The sequence below is a fragment of the Pristiophorus japonicus genome, chromosome 7 (genome assembly GCF_044704955.1).
Source record: "Pristiophorus japonicus isolate sPriJap1 chromosome 7, sPriJap1.hap1, whole genome shotgun sequence".
In the NCBI taxonomy this organism is placed as follows: Eukaryota; Metazoa; Chordata; class Chondrichthyes; family Pristiophoridae; genus Pristiophorus; species Pristiophorus japonicus.
This window is the reverse complement of record NC_091983.1, coordinates 142,574,371-142,592,690: the sequence shown is the minus strand read 5'-3', so window position 1 is coordinate 142,592,690 and position 18,320 is coordinate 142,574,371.

Here is an 18,320-nt window from a genome sequence, read left to right as displayed (position 1 = left end):
CTGCTGTACCTTTATTTCATGCATCCCTAATTTCTTGTTTGATGTCATCCCCAACCTCACTACTACTGTTTGATGGTCTGTACACAACTCCCACTAGCATTTTCTGCCCTTTGGTATTCCGCAGCTCCAGCCATACATACTCCACATCATCCAAGCTAATGTCCTTCCTTACTATTGCATTAATTTCCTCTTTAACCAGCAACACTACCCCACCTCCTTTTCCTTTCTGTCTATCCTTCCTGAATGTTGAATACCCGTGCATGTTGAGTTCCCAGCCTTGCTCACCCCGGAGCCATGTTTCCATGATGCCAATTATATCATATTCATTAATTGCTGCCTGTGTAGTTAATTCGTCCACCTTATTAAAACTACTCCTTGCATTGAGGCACAGTGCCTTCAGGCTTGTCTTTTTAACACACTTTGCTCTTTTAGAATTTTGCTGTAATGTGGCCCTTTTTGATTTTTGCCTTGGGTTTCTCTGCCCTCCACTTTTACTTTTCTTCTTTCTATCTTTTGCTTCTGCCCCTATTTTACTTCCCTCTGTCTCCCTGCATAGGTTCCCAACCCCCTTCCATATTAGTTTAACCCCTCCCCAACAGCACTAGCAAACACTTCCGCTCAGACATTGGTTCTGGTCCTGCCCAGGTGTAGACCTTCCGGTTTGTACTGGTCCCACCTCCCCCAGAACCGGTTTCAATGTCCCAGGAATTTGAATCCCTCCCTTCTGCACCACTCCTCAAGCCATGTATTCATCTGAGCTATCCTGCGATTCCTACTCTGACTAGCACGTGGCACTGGTAGCAATCCTGAGATTACTACCTTTTAATTTAACTCCTAGCTCCCTAAATTTAGCTTGTAGGACCTCATCCCATTTTTTACTTATATTGTTGGTACCTATATGCACCACGACAACTGGCTGTTCACCCTCCCTTTTCAGAATGTCCTGACCCGCTCTGAGACATGGAAGCAACATACCATTCTGGAGTCTCGATTGTGGCCGCAGAAACGTCTATCTATTCCCCTTACAATAGAATCCCCTACCACTATAACTCTCCCAGTCTTTTTCCTCCCCTCCTGTACAGCAGAGCCAGCTATGGTGCCATGAACTTGGCTGCTACTGCTCTCCCCTGATGAGTCATCCCCATCAACAGTACCCAAAATGGTGTATCTGTTTTGCAGGGGGATGGCTGCAGGGGACCCCTGCACTACCTTCCTTCTACTGCTCTTCCTGTTGGTCACCCATCCCCTATCTGGCTGTGTACCCTTTACCTGCGGTGTGGCCAACTCACTAAACGTGCTATTCACGACATCCTCAGCATCGCGAATGCTCCAGAGTAAATCCACCCGCAGCTCCAGTGCCGCAATGCGGTCTGTCAGGTGCTGCAGGCGGATACACTTCCTGCACATGTAGTCGTCAGGGAGACTGGAAGCGTCCCTGAGTTCCCACATAGCACAGGAGGAGCATAACACGTGATTGAGCTCTTCTGCCATGACTTAACCCCTAGATTAACTTAATTTGGCAACAATAATGCTAAAGGTTACCTACTGATAGGGAAAAGAAAAAGAAAAACTACTCACCAATCACCAGACAATCACTTACCCCCTTGGCTGTGACGTCACCTTTCGATTTCTTTCTACTTCTTTGTTTACCTTCTGCCCCTGCACCAGCTGGTCTTTATAGGCCTCATGAACTCCCGCTCCACCTCCTCAATGCTGCCCCCGATTCCCGGACACCTGCTGGGCCTTTATAGGCTTCACGAACTTCCGCTCTGCCTCTTCGACGCTGCCGCTGATCCCCGGACTCCCGCTGGGCCTTTATAGGCCTCACGAACTCCCGCTCTGCCTCCTTGACACTGCCGCCAATCCCCGGACTCCTGCTGGGCCTTTATAGGCCTCACGAGCACCCGCTCTGCCTCCTCAACGCTGGAGGGATGGGGTAGGGCGGAATAGGGAACAATAAGGAGACATGCGCATGGAGCCCAGGGTATGGCTGCAGAATTAAAGCCTAACTTTGCATCTGTCTTCATCAAGGAACAGCATAATGTCCTAGACATACTGAATGAGGAGATATTGCAGACGCTATATATTGTGTGAGAAAATGAGGTTCTGATGCTGGCATGGTAAGGTATATGGAAAAGGTACTCACCCTGACGACCCGAGTGAAGCCGTTGAACCTTTTGCAACATTGCGTCGCGGTTCTGGGCACCATGCTCCTGTCTGACACGTGCTGTGCCACTTCCCTCCATAGATGCCTAAAGGTATTTAGCTGTGGCCTCCTGCCAGTGTCTGGGTGCAAGACATCCCTTAGCCTCTCCACTGCGCCGAGCAGAGCATCCAAGGTGGTGTCTGAGCAGCGGTAGGCACGCTGGCGACTTCTCACGTCTGCCATCTTCTCCCTCTCAATAACCGTTCAGCAGCATCATATTACCTCCCCATTAACAACCGGATGGCGCCAGTATGTCTGATGCGCAACTCCTGATCCTGAATAGCTCTGTAACCTTAGCGCTCTGCTTGCCGACTTTAGCTCCTTCAGAGTAGTGTGTAACGCTTGATTTACCACTCCATTTCCCTCGATGAAACTGGATTTTGCGTTAGACAGGTGGTAATTATCACCAGGCGCTAAACTTACCGACCAGGCGGATTTACCGCCTCAAAATAGGTGATACTGAATTTCTCCCCACTGTATTTAATGGATCAATGGTATGTTGCGTGTTATCTCCAGGGCAGTCCCTTTGTTATTTTCAATATTCCAAGGAGAATAATAAAGACTGCAATTACTGTAAATCTACTGTTTCCATTTAATACTGCTCAATTATCTGCTCAATAAATTCGTCTAACAGCTTTTAGGTTAAGCCACTATCTGATAGAATACATTTTCTTCCGTATTTCTGAAGTTGTGGGAGCCACGCAATGACGTAATATATTCAGTGACAAGGCTTCTCTATTCAAACCTTGACTCACTACATTTATCTAAATATTGCACACTGTCTGCCCACAGGCTCACTTAAAGGAGTGTTCGACAAATCTGAACCCGAGAAAGATGTCCAGTGTAAAACCCCCAAAGCGTAACATTGGGGCTATAATTGCGGTCGGAGGCTTCCTTCCTATGAACGCCTCCAACCCGAAAAAAAATCTACACAACTACCTGTTGGACCCGGAGAAACGTAGGATCCCGATCGGAGCCCTAGATTCGCTGTGCAGCACATGGGGACCTGTCTTCAAGGTACGTAAGTCCAAGCTGGAGTCACGTGGGCCTGGACAACCAATCACGATGCAGTATTCTCATTGCTAATAATGGGAACTCCGTTTGTGCGAGTTACTATCAATGAGAAAACTCCCTAAAACACCCAAACACAGCATAATAAATAAACAAAACACCTCACATATTTAAAATTAATTGAAATTAAAGTTAATTAAATGTTTTAGAGAAAATAATATATATTTTTATTTTTTTTTATTTGTTTTAATATGGTGTAAAATAAACTTACCTTAATGGACAGGATTTTTAACATAAAAATTTGTTTTTAAATTTAATTTTTATATGTTTTAAAACTCTTACGTTGGTAAAAGTAGGCTATGTACCTGCTTTCACCAGGCGTAAGTGTTTGAAGGACATTCGTTGGGCATGAGTTGGGCAAATAGCCCAATCTCTCTCGCGCGAATGTCCTTCCTGCGGGGATGCGGAGGATCTGCCTTGACAGATCGGAAAAGCCATTTTTCGGCGCTTGTGCATCGCGCCCCGAAAATCAGCTTTTGCAGGGCCTTGCCGGGTCCGTCTGCACTTCATACCGGGTGAGGTCGAAATTTCAGCCCCAATATCTCAATAATGAAATAATTCATTTCAAGCCTTTAAAAACAAATTTGCCTTAAGAAGTAAAAATAAATATTTTCAGAAAAATAAATATTATTGAGTGCCAGCCTGGCCTCTGAATCGTATGGTTGTAGATTCAAGCCCCGCTCCAGATACTTGAGCACATAATTTAGGCTGATGTTTCAGTGCCCTACTGAGAGAGTGTTGAACAGTCGGAGGAACCATCTTTCAGATGAGATGCTAAACCAAAGCCCCATCTTCCCTCTCAGGTGGATGTAAAATATTCTAGGGTAAAATTCATTCCTCAATCAATATGATTAAAAATCAGATTATCTGGTTATTTATTTCATTGCAGTTTGTGGGACTTTGCTGTGCACAAATTGGTTGACACAGTTTGTCAAATTATTACAATGACTATACTTCAAAAATAGTTAATTGGCTGTGAAGTGCTTTGAAATATCCTGAGCTCATAAAGGGTGTTAAATAAATGCAAATATTTTCTTTAATAACAATGTCACAAATATGGAAAAATTGTCTAAAAACACACTGTACTAATAAAGTGCTGGAAACAAAAACAAAATATAAAAGCATTTTAAAAGCTTCCTCGCCCATGGAGTGTCTCATATCTCAAATATATGCACAAATAGGAAAAGAGCAAACCTGACACAGATACGATTAAATTGTGCTAGGTGTTCATTTAAATATGTTTCCATTACATCTGGGGCCTTAATGAAGCATATAAAATGGCCACAAACAATTCAGCTCACTCAAAACAGAAGAGCACTGATTGCGGACCTAAAAGAAATCAGCTCAGGATATGTCCTCCCAGCTCAGTGCTCCTTCTGTGCCAGTTTTGCACTTGCTCTCCTGATGCACAGGTTCAATAACATGTAATAAAAACAGAAAATGCTGGAAATACTCAGCTTCTGTGGAGAGAGAAACAGAGTTAGCATTTCAAGTTGATGATAGCCTTCCTTTCACCAATGAAAACAAGTTTAATTAATTCATCTGACCCTCAATGCAATGTTTTGAGTTTTGGAATCATTGTTGTTTTTCTCTGAAATCTTTCTTAAGCACTGCTGCCCTTTTGAAGGTAAATCTCTTTTTTCTAGTTCTCTCAGTTCCTCCCTGCATTTCTCTCTTTCATTTGTAATTTTCTATATTGTGTTTTTGCCCTCTGTGTTCCACTTTTTTTTTGTTTCCCTGTCCCATTGTCTAACTGTTACATTCTCTGTCTGTCTTGCTCCTCTTTCTGTTATTTCTTTCTTGATTGCTCCTTCCCACCTTGCTGGCTGGCCAGCTCATCCATTCTGGAACTATACCATTCCAATTTTAAAATCATTAGAATACTCTGAGCTAATGCTGTTGTGCAAAACCAGATGGATTATTGGGACTTTTATTTTCCATTCTGTATTTTTTTCCAGGGCTCAAACTAAGATTTGGAATTCCTCACAGAATACTGTAGCAGAAATGTAATTTGTCAGCTGGAACAAACCTCAAGGAAATCGTTCAAGAGTCAGCTGGCTATATACAGTAAAATCTCCCGACAACCTTACTTTTTTTGGAAGCCATATAAAAACCATAGTCTAACAAGAGGCGAGCTTTGGAACAGATTTTTTAAATAATCACCAAGTCATGAATTATGAGCACAGTATATTACATAGCAATGTGCTACTCTGTTTAACACTAACCCAAGGATTACTCAAAGCAGCTGCGGTATGTCAAAGCACAAATCAGTCCTCTGGCCTTATGGAAAGTTGGAAGCAATACTTCTGTCCCTGAGGACTTAGAAATAACAGTCTTGGGACTACTTCATGATTCAACTAGATCTGCTGATTGTTCTCAAACAGAAGCAAGGGCAGCAATGAAGAGTAGATGGGATTTTCCCTTCAGAAATGCTGGAAAACAGAAACAAGGTGCAGGTAATAGGAATAGAGAAATGGAAAGAGGAAGGTCTTCATAGAATCATAGAAACATAGACAATAGGTGCAGGAGTAGACCATTCGGCCCTTCGAGCCTGCACCACCATTCAATATGATCATGGTTGAACATGCAACTTCAGTACCCCATTCCTGCTTTCTCTCCATACCCCTTGATCCCTTCAGCCGTAAGGGCCACATCTAACTCACTTTTGAATAAGTCTAACGAACTGGCCTCAACAACTTTCTGTGGTAGAGAATTCCACAAGTTCACAATTCTCTGAGTGAAGAAGTTTCTCCTCATCTCGGTCCTAAATGGCTTACCCCTTATCCTTAGACTGTGATCCCTGGTTCTGGACTTCCCCAACATCAGCAACATTCTTCCTGCATCTAACCTGTCCAATCCACTCAAAATGTTATATGTTTCTATGAGATCCCCTCTCATTTTTCTAAATTCCAGTGAATATACGCCCAGTCGATACAAACTTTCTTCATATGTCAGTCCTGCCATCCCGGTATTCAGTCTGGTGAACCTTCGCTGCACTCCCTCAATAGCAAGAATGTCCTTCCTCAGATTAGGAGACCAAAACTGTACACAATACTCAAGGTGTGGCCTCACCAAGGCCCTGTACAACTGCAGGAAGACCTCCCTGCTCCTATAGTCAAATCATCTCGCTACGAAGGCCAACATGCCATTTTGCCTTCTTCACCGCCTGCTGTACCTGCATGCCAACTTTCAATGACTGATGTACCATGACATCCAGGTCTCGTTGCACCTCCCCTTTTCCTAATCTGTCACCATTCAGATAATATTCTGCCTTCCTACTTTTGCCACCAAGGTGGATAACCTCACATTTATCCACATTATACTGCATCTGCCATGCATTTGCCCACTCACCTAACTAGTCCAAGACACCCTGCAACCTCTTAGCATCCTCCTCACAGTGCACACTGCCACCCAGCTTAGTGTCATCTGCAAACTTGGAGATATTACATTCAATTCCTTCATCCAAATCATTAATATATATGTTGTAAATAGCTGGGATCCCAGCACTGAACCTTGCGGTACCCCACGAGTCACTGCCTGTCATTTATTCCTACTCTGCTTCCTGTCTGGCAACCAGTTCTCTATCCACATCAATACATTACCCCCAATACCATGTGCTTTAATTTTGCACACAAATCTCTTGTGTGGGACCTTGTCAAAAGCCTTTTGAATGTCCAAATACACCACATCCACTGGTTCTCCCTTGTCCACTCTACTAGCTACATCCTCAAAAAATTCCAGAAGATTTGTCAAGCATGATTTCCCTTTCATAAATCCATGCTGACTTGGACTGATCCTGTCACTGCTTTCCAAATGTGCTGCTATTACATCTTTAATAATTGATTCCAACATTTCCCCACTACCGATGTCAGGCTAACCGGTCTGTAATTCCCTGTTTTCTCTCTCACTCCTTTTTTAAAAAGTGGGGTTACATTAGCTACCCTCCAATCTATAGAAACTGATCCAGAGTCGATAGAATGTTGGAAAATGACCAGCAATGCATCCACTATTTCTCGGGCCACTTCCTTAAGTACTCTGGGATGCAGACTATCAGGCCCCGGGGATTTATCGGCTTTCAATCCCATCAATTTCCCTAACACAATTTCCTGACTAATAAGGATTTCCTTCAGTTCCTCCTTCTCGTTAGAACCTCGGTCCCCTAGTATTTCCAGAAGGTTATTTGTGTCTTCCTTAGTGAAGACAGAACCAAAGTATTTGTTCTATTGGTCTGCCATTTCTTTGTTCCCCATTATAAATTCTGCTGATTCTGACTGCAACGGACCTATGTTTGTCTTCATTAATCTTTTTCTCTTCACATATCTGTAGAAGCTTTTGCAGTCATTTTTATGTTCCCTGCAAGCTTACTCTTATACTCTATGTTCCCACTCCTAATTAAACCCTTTGTCCTCCTCTGCTGAATTCTAACTTTCTCCCAGTCCTCAGGTTTGCTGCTTTTTCTGGACAATTTATATGCCTCTTCCTTGGTTTTAACACTATCCCTAATTTTCCTTGTTAGTCACGGATCAGCCACCTTCCTCATTTTATTTTTATGTCAGACAGGGATGTACAATTGTTGAAGTTCATCCATGTGATCTTTAAATGTTGCCATTGCCTATCAACCATCAACCCTTTAAGTATCATTCGCCAGTCTATCCCAGCCAATTTACATCTCATACCATCGAAGTTACCTTTCTTTAAGTTCAGGATCCGAGTCTCTGAGTTAACTGTGTCACTCTCCATCTTAATGAAGAACTCTACCATATTATGTTACTCTTCCCCAAGGGGCCTCGCACAACAAGATTGAGATTAATCCTCTCTCATTACACAACACCCAGTCTTGGATGGCCAGCTTTCTAGTTGGTTCCTCGACGTATTGGTCTAGAAAACCATCACTTATACACTCCAGGAAATCCTCCTCCACTGTATTGCTACCAGTTTGGTAGATTAAAGTCACCCATGATAACTGCTTATTGCATGTGTCTCTAATTTCTTGTTTGATGTCATTCCCAACCTCACTACTACTGTTTGGTGGTCTGTACACAGCTTCCACTAGCATTTTCTGCCCTTTGGTGTTCCGCAGCGCTACCCATTCAGATTCCACATCATCCAAGCTAATGTCCTTCCTTACTATTGCGATAATCTCCTCTTTAACCAACAATGTTACCCCACCTCCTTTTCCTTTCTGTCTATCCTTCCTGAATATTGAATACCCCTGGATGTTGAGTTCCCAGCCTTGATCACCCTGGAGCCATGTCTCCGTAATCCCAATTACATCATATCCATTAACAGCTATCTGTGCAGTTAATTCATCCACCTTATTACGAATGCTCCTTGCATTGAGACACAGAGCCTTCAGGCTTATTTTTTTTAACAATCTTTGTCCTTTTAGAATTATGTTGTACTGTGGCCCTTTTTGATATTTGCCTTTGATTTCTCTGCCCTCCACTTTTCCTTATCTCCTTTCTACCTTTTGCTTCTGCCGCCATTTTACTTCCCTCTGTCTCCCTGCATAGATTCCCATCCCCCTGCCATATTGGTTTAAACCCTCCCCAACAGCACTCGCAAACACTCTCCCTAGGACATTGGTTCCGGTCCTGCCCAGTCATTTTTTTTGCTCCTGTGAAATGACACTTTTTATCTTGATCGAGGACTGTAGAGATGGAAATACAAAGATAATGGAGCAGCTACTACTGCACTACCTTATTGTACAAGCACAGAAGCCCAGTTGGAGGTTTTCTCTCTCTTCTCATTGTCCTCATTTTCAACATTATCATATTCTATTTTGGAAGACACTTATTTCATGAAAAATTGGGCCTATGGTGAAATTGCCGTGTCTTTTGATATTTGAAGTCAATATTGATTCAGGTCACCTCACTTTTATACTGTTGTGCTCTTGGCAGCAATTGTTTTCAAAGAAATTGTATGGAAGTGAAGATGGAATACCTCTATTCATATTAACAGTTTGTGTAGCCCTGAGTTGATGACAGCAATTCTTCACATTGCTACAGTGGTAACAAATAACATTCTCCATTACTATCTTTACCTGTTTGTCTGGAAAATGCTATGTCACATTTAACATTTTTAAATAAACAAATAACAAGAAATAATATTGAAGAGTTTTAAATTTCATAGCTTATTTTACAGTTTGTATGGAAGACTGTCAAATTGTAAAGGAGTATTTTAAGACAGCCGGTAAGGAAAGCTAGTTTAATACTTAGCATTATTACAAGCACTGGGTAGCACAGTGAGTCAGAACACAATTCTTTTTACTTCTGGATTATGGTTTCAAGTGCAGTTGAGCCCAATGAGATAAAAGGCTCCTCTCTCCAGTTGCTATATTGTTCCTACGTGGATTGAATTTAGTGAGCCTTAACTCGGTGGGTTTGGGGCAACAGGCTTAAACTGCCCACAAATTGGGGTACCTCAGAAGCCCTGACTCAGAAACATCAGAAGGATTGGCGGTATGTGGAATAGAAGGCTTCATAGTAGCTGTTCATCTGAGTTTGAGGTTGAGATCCATCAGAGGGATTTTTACATTTGATCATGCCACATATAATCTGGGAGTGCTCCATGCTGCCAATGTAGGTCACAATGTACTTGTTCTGTTCCACATTATTAGTATTTCTCACTTTTGTAAGTCCAGAAAGAACAAGATCAAAAAGCAAAATAAGTACAATTGTAATTATTCTTGACAGTTGTGAAAATCTGTCTTAGTGTTTTTTGTTGTTATTGCGCCTGTTAAAATTGTTTTTTTATTGAATAGATAGGTAGAAACAGATGGTTCAAAATTGGAATCTCACTCATCTCGAGCATAATTCCCAGCTTTGGGAATTCAGAAACATAATAGGAATTTTATGCACTGGCTGACTCTCTACTGTTATCTACATTTTAATCAATACGTTTGCCGTGTTCACTGAAAGTAAACATCGGTCCTCAAAGGACTTCTCAAGTGCTCGATAGCAGATTGATGAAATAGTCACTTTGCCAAATCACATAAAGTCATCAGATTTTGGTAACTTAGCATTCATTTCCAACTAGCATTTTCTTTACTCTTATTTAGCATCATGTACTCTCATTTACACAAATGTATGGCAGACAAGAATTATTTACCGTGAGTGAATATGTATTTTATCTTTTTTATATTAATCTCAAGCACTATAATCAGTGAAACATTAATTTTTTGCAGCTCAAATCTTTTCTTGCAGTCGTTGTTAATGGAGTGATTCGCATCAGTAGTAACTTGAGTCCTGGTTTTATTTTGTTTTACATCAAGGTCAGATTGACATACAAAAGAAACACATGCACACACTATGCAGAATAAATCCCTGAAACAGATAGCAGCTGCTAAACAACTGGAAGAGTAATGGCTGCATCTTCAGATAGCAACCTTTATGTGTACCAAAAACATAAGTTGCTATCTTGAGCAGCCTCTGTAATTTTCAGTTACTAGATGACATGAACAGGTGTTAACAACAAGACACATCCAGAAAAGTGAAGACACTAATAGATCATGTCTATACTTATTCGAAAGGTCAAGTAACAAGGGTTTCTGCTTTCTTGCTGATTGCTTTTTACCTATTTTATCAGTTTCATTATTGCATTAATATTTATTTATATATTTGAAAAAATAATATGGTTCCTCCATTTTATTACCTGAGATGATGGCCTCATTATCTATGTCTGCAATGATTAATAAACTATTAAACCCTGTTACCATGCATTTAAAATAAGTATTAGGAAAGAGTTACAAGAGTAAAACAAGGGGTTCAATTTTCCCCAATGATTGACTCAATTTTTTTGGCGCGTGACGCTTTTTTTGGTCTAAATTTAAAAATCCAAGTTTCCAAAAGATTGTGCGCCAGCATAATTCAGCTAGTTACGATTTTTTTAGGTTAGTTCTTTTTTGCGTCATAGTGGGTGTAATCTGATGTCCACATCAGTTTTACACAATTATGCAAGTTTGGCCAAATTATATTTCTCCTCGGACGGCATATGTGACTACTCCCAAAAAACCTTCTGGGCACTTAAAAAAAAACAGCGCACATCAAAAAACCAATGCAGAAAGACGCCATTGTTTTTATGCGAAGTTTTGGGGGGAGTCAAGAACACATTAAATATGCATCATCAAGCTTAATTTTTTTCCAACCGAAAACACAGAAAATGGAAGTTTCATGCAATTCTTTAATTTTTGATTTTTTTACAAAGTGACTCACCACCACCGAAAGTTTCCTAACCGGGCTTGAGGGTTGGAGTGTCGGCCGGCAGAATTGGTCCCTCGCCCGGACACAGGGGCTCGGGACTCAGCTTCAAAAGAAGCCCGGGGGATGGGGGAGGTGTAGTAGCCGAACTTAAGGGATGAGAGCCCTTACACTGTGCAGCAAGCAGCATCAAATGAAGCCTGGGGGGGTGGGCGGGGTGGGGTGGGGGGGTGGTTGGGGGCGGGGTAGGACGGATGGTGGAAGTCGAACTGAAGTGATGAGAATCCTTACACTATAACAACATAAGAACATAAGAACATAAGAAATAGGAAAAGGAGTAGTCCATTTGGCCCCTTGAGCCTGCTCTGCCATTCAATAAGATCATGGCTGATCTGATCGTGGACTCAACTCCATTTCCCTGCCCGCTCCCCATAACCCCTTGTCCCCTTATCGTTTAAGAAACTGTCTATTTCTATCTTAAAAATATTCAATGACCCAGCCTCCACAACTCTCTGGGGCAGAAAATTCCATAGATTTACAACCCTCTGAGAGAAGAAATGTCTCCTCATCTCAGTTTTAAATGGGCGGCCCCTTATTCTGAGACTATGTCCCCTAGTTTAAGTTCCTCTATAAGTGGAAATATCCTCTCTGCATCCACCTTATCGAGCCCCCTCATTATTTTATAAGTTTCAATAAGATCACCTCTCATTCTTCTGAACTCCAATGTGTATAGGCCCAACCTACTCAACCTATCCGCATAAGGCAACCCTTCATCTCCGGAATCAACCTAGTGAACCTTTTTTGAACAGCCTCCAATGCAAGTATATCCTCCCTTAAATACGGAGACCAAAAAAGTACGCAATACTCCAGGTCTGGCCTCACCAACACCCTGTACAGTTGTAGCAGGACTTCTCTGTTTTTATACTCTATCCTCTTTGCAATAAAGGCCAACATTTAATTTGCCTTCCTGATTACTTGCTGTACCTGCATACTAACTTTTTGTGTTTCATGCTCAAGAACCGCCAGGTTTCTCATTACTGCAGCACTGTGCAATTTTTATGCACTTAAATTATAATTTGCTTTTCTATTATTTCTGCCAAAGTGGATAACCTTACAGTTTCTCACATTATACTCCATCTGCCAAATTCGTGTCCACTCACTTAGCCTGTCTATATACCTTTGCAGGTTTTTTGTATCCTCCTCACAATTTGCTTTCCCGCCCATCTTGGTATCATGAGAAAACTTGGCTACATTACACTCGGTCCCTTCATAGAAACATAAAAACATACAAACATAGAAAATAGCTGCAGGAATAGGCCATTCGGCCCTTCGAGTCTGCACCACCATTCAATATGATCATGGCTGATCATGCAAATTCAGTACCCCATTCCTGCTTTCTCTCCATACCCCTTGATCCCTTTAGCCGTAAGGGCCACATCTAACTCCTTTTTGAATATATCGAACGAACTGGCCTCAACAACTTTCTGTGGTAGAGAATTCCACCGGTTTACAATTCTCTGAGTGAAGAGGTTTCTCCTTATCTCGGTTTTAAATGGCTTACCCCTTAAAATGATGGAATCAATTATTAAGGATGTCATAGCAACGCATTTGGAAAGAGGTGACATGATAGGTTCAAGTCAGCATGGATTTGTGAAAGGGAAATCATGCTTGACAAATCTTCTGGAATTTTTTGAGGATGTTTCCAGTAGAGTGGACAAGAGAGAACCAGTTGATGTGGTGTATTTGGACTTTCAGAAGGCTTTCGACAAGGTCCCACACAAAAGATTAGTGTGCAAAGTTAAAGCACATGGGATTGGGGGTAGTGTGCTGACGTGGATTGAGAACTGGTTGGCAGACAGGAAGCAAAGAGTAGGAGTAAATGGGTACTTTTCAGAATGGCAGGCAGTGACTAGTGGGGTACTGCAAGGTTCTGTGCTGGGGCCCCAGCTGTTTACATTGTACATTAATGATTTAGACGAGGGGATTAAATGTAGTATCTCCAAATTTGTGGATGACACTAAGTTGGGTGGCAGTGTGAGCTGCGAGGAGGATGCTATGAGGCTGCAGAGTGACTTGGATAGGTTAGGTGAGTGGGCAAATGAATGGCAGATGAAGTATAATGTGGATAAATGTGAGGTTATCCACTTTGGTGGCAAAAACAGAGAGACAGACTATTATCTGAATGGTGTCAGATTAGGAAAAGGGGAGGTGCAATGAGACCTGGGTGTCATGGTACATCAGTCATAGAAGGTTGGCATGCAGGTATAGCAGGCAGTTAAGAAAGCAAATGGCATGTTGGCCTTCATAGTGAGAGGATTTGAGTACAGGGGCAGGGAGGTGTTACTACAGTTGCACACGGCCTTGATGAGGCCACACCTGGAGTATTGTGTACAGTTTTGGTCTCCTAACTTGAGGAAGCACGTTCTTGCTATTGAGGGAGTGCAGCGAAGGTTCACCAGACTGATTCCTGGGATGGCGGGACTGACATCAAGAAAGATGGATCAACTGGGCTTGTATTCACTGGAGTTCAGAAGAATGAGAGGGGATCTCATAGAAACGTTTAAAATTCTGACGGGTTTAGACAGGTTAGATGCAGGAAGAATGTTCGCAATATTGGGTAAGTCCAGAACCAGGGGTCACAGTCTAAGGATAAGGGGTAAGCCATTTAGGACCGAGATGAGGAGAAACTTCTTCACCCAGAGAGTGGTGAACCTGTGGAATTCTCTACCACAGAAAGTTGTTGAGGCCAATTCACTAAATATATTCAAAAAGGAGCTAGATGTAGTCCTTACTACTAGGGGGATCAAGGGGTATGGCGAGAAAGCAGGAATGGGGTACTGAAGTTGCATGTTCAGCTATGAACCCATTGAATGGTGGTGCAGGCTCGAGGGGCCGAATGGCCTACTCCTGCACTTATTTTCTCTGTTTCTATGTTTCTATGTTTCTACTCTGACTAGCACGTGGCACTGGCAGCAATCCTGAGATTACTACCTTTGAGATCCTACTTTTGAATTTATCTCCTAGCTCCCTAAATTCAGCTTGTAGGGCCTCATCCCATTTTTTTACCTATATCATTGGTACCTATATGCACCATGACAACTGGCTGTTCACCCTCCCTTTCCAGAATGCCCTGCAGCCATTCTGAGACATCCTTGACCCTTGCACCAGAGAGGCAACATACCATCCTGGAGTCTCGATTGCGGCCGCAGGAACGCCTATCTATTCCCCTGACAATAGAATCCCCCACCATATAGCTCTCCCACTCTTTTTCCTGCCCTCCTGTGCAGCAGAGCTATCCATGAACTTGGCTGCTGCTGCCTTTCCCTGATGAGCCATCTGCTCCATCAGTATCCAAAGTGGTATATCTGTTTTGCAGGGAGGTGACTGCAGGGGAGCCCTGCACTATCTTCCTACAAGAAAAAGAGTGGGAGAGCGATAGTGATAGGGGATTCAATTGTGAGGGGAATAGATAGGCGTTTCTGCGGCCGCAACCGAGACTCCAGGATGGTATGTTGCCTCCCTGGTGCAAGGGTCAAGGATGTCTCGGAGCGGGTGCAGGACATTCTGAAATGGGAGGGAGAACAGCCAGTTGTCGTGGTGCACATTGGTACCAACGACATAGGCAAAAAAAGGGATGAGGTCCTACGAAACGAATTTAAGGAGCTAGGAGCTAAATTAAAAAGTAGGACCTCAAAAGTAGTAATCTCGGGATTGCTACCAGTGCCACGTGATAGTCAGAGTAGGAATCGCAGAATAGCGCAGATGAATACGTGGCTTGAGCAGTGGTGCAGCAGGGAGGGATTCAAATTCCTGGGGCATTGGGACCGGTTCTGGGGGAGGTGGGACCAGTACAAACCGGACGGTCTGCACCTGGGCAGGACTGGAACCAATGTCCTAGGGGGAGTTTTTGCTAGTGCTGTTGGGGAGGATTTAAACTAATATGGCAGGGGGATGGGAACCAATGCAGGGAGACAGAGGGAAACAAAAAGGAGCCAAAAGCAAAAGACAGAAAGGAGATGAGGAAAAGTGGAGGGCAGAGAAACCCAAGGCAAAGAACAAAAAGGGCCACTGTACAGCAAAATTCTAAAAGGACAAAGGGTGTTAATAAAACAAGCCTGAAGGCTTTGTGTCTTAATGCAAGGAGTATCCGCAATAAGGTGGATGAATTAATTGTGCAAATAGATGTTAACAAATATGATGTGATTGGGATTACGGAGACGTGGCTCCAGGATGATCAGGGCTGGGAACTCAACATTCAGGGGTATTCAACATTCAGGAAGGATAGAATAAAAGGAAAAGGAGGTGGGGTAGCATTGCTGGTTAAAGAGGAGATTAATGCAATAGTTAGGAAAGACATTAGCTTGGATGATGTGGAATCTATATGGGTAGAGCTGCAGAACACCAAAGGGCAAAAAACGTTAGTAGGAGTTGTGTACAGACCTCCAAACAGTAATAGGGATGTTGGGGAGGGCATCAAACAGGAAATTAGGGGTGCATGCAATAAAGGTGCAGCAGTTATAATGGGTGACTTTAATATGCACATAGATTGGGCTAGCCAAACTGGAAGCAATACGGTGGAGGAGGATTTCCTGGAGTGCATAAGGGATGGTTTTCTAGACCAATATGTTGAGGAACCAACTAGGGGGGAGGCCATCTTAGACTGGGTGTTGTGTAATGAGAGAGGATTAATTAGCAATCTCATTGTGCGAGGCCCCTTGGGGAAGAGTGACCATAATATGGTGGAATTCTGCATTAGGATGGAGAATGAAACAGTAATTTCAGAGACCATGGTCCAGAACTTAAAGAAGGGTAACTTTGAAGGTATGAGGCGTGAATTGGCTAGGATAGATTGGCGAATGATACTTAGGGGGTTGACTGTGGATGGGCAATGGCAGACATTTAGAGACCGCATGGATGAAGTACAACAATTGTACATTCCTGTCTGGCGTAAAAATAAAAAGGGGAAGGTGGCTCAACCGTGGCTATCAAGGGAAATCAGGGATAGTATTAAAGCCAAGGAAGTGGCATACAAATTGGCCAGAAATAGCAGCGAACCTGGGGACTGGGAGAAATTTAGAACTCAGCAGAGGAGGACAAAGGGTTTGATTAGGACAGGGAAAATGGAGTACGAGAAGAAGCTTGCAGGGAACATTAAGGCGGATTGCAAAATTTTCTATAGGTATGTAAAGAGAAAAAGGTTGGTGAAGACAAACGTAGGTCCCCTGCAGTCAGAATCAGGGGAAGTCATAACGGGGAGCAAAGAAATGGCGGATCAATTGAACAAGTACTTTGGTTCGGTATTCACTAAGGAGGATACAAACAACCTTCCGGATATAAAAGGGGTCAGAGGGTCTAGTAAGGAAGAGGAACTGAGGGAAATCTTTATTAGTCGGGAAATTGTGTTGTGGAAATTGATGGGATTGAAGGCCGATAAATCCCCAGGGCCTGATGGACTGCATCCTAGAGTACTTAAGGAGGTGGCCTTGGAAATAGCGGATGCATTGACAGTCATTTTCCAACATTCCATTGACTCTGGATCAGTTCCTATGGAGTGGAGGGTAGCCAATGTAACCCCACTTTTTAAAAAAGGAGGGAGAGAGAAAACAGGGAATTATAGACCGGTCAGCCTGACCTCAGTAGTGGGTAAAGTGATGGAATCAATTATTAAGGATGTCATAGCAGTGCATCTGGAAAATGGTGACATGATAGGTCCAAGTCAGCATGGATTTGTGAAAGGGAAATCATGCTTGACAAATCTTCTGGAATTTTTTGAGGATGTTTCCAGTAAAGTGGACAAGGGAGAACCAGTTGATGTGGTATATTTGGACTTTCAGAAGGCTTTCGACAAGGTCCCACACAAGAGATTAATGTGCAAAGTTAAAGCACATGGGATTGGGGGTAGTGTGCTGACGTGGATTGAGAACTGGTTGTCAGACAGGAAGCAAAGAGTAGGAGTAAACGGGTACTTTTCAGAATGGCAGGCAGTGACTAGTGGAGTGCCGCAAGGTTCTGTGCTGGGGCCCCAGCTGTTTACATTGTACATTAATGATTTAGACGAGGGGATTAAATGCAGTATCTCCAAATTTGCGGATGATACTAAGTTGGGTGGCAGTGTGAGCTGCGAGGAGGATGCTATTAGGCTGCAGAGTGACTTGGATAGGTTAGGTGAGTGGGCAAATGCATGGCAGATGAAGTATAATGTGGATAAATGTGAGGTTATCCACTTTGGTGGTAAAAACAGAGAGACAGACTATTATCTGAATGGTGACAGATTAGGAAAAGGGAAGGTGCAACGAGACCTGGGTGTCATGGTACATCAGTCATTGAAGGTTGGCATGCAGGTACAGCAGGCGGTTAAGAAAGCAAATGGCATGTTGGCCTTCATAGCGAGGGGATTTGAATACAGGGGCAGGGAGGTGTTGCTACAGTTGTACAGGGCCTTGGTGAGGCCACACCTGGAGTATTGTGTACAGTTTTGGTCTCCTAACTTGAGGAAGGACATTCTTGCTATTGAGGGAGTGCAGCGAAGGTTCACCAGACTGATTCCCGGGATGGCGGGACTGACCTATCAAGAAAGATTGGATCAATTGGGATTGTATTCACTGGAGTTCAGAAGAATGAGAGGGGACCTCATAGAAACGTTTAAAATTCTGACGGGTTTAGACAGGTTAGATGCAGAAAGAATGTTCCCAATGTTGGGGAAGTCCAGAACCAGGGGTCACAGTCTGAGGATAAGGGGTAAGCCATTTAGGACCGAGATGAGGAGAAACTTCTTCACCCAGAGAGTGGTGAACCTGTGGAATTCTCTACCACAGAAAGTAGTTGAGGCCAATTCACTAAATATA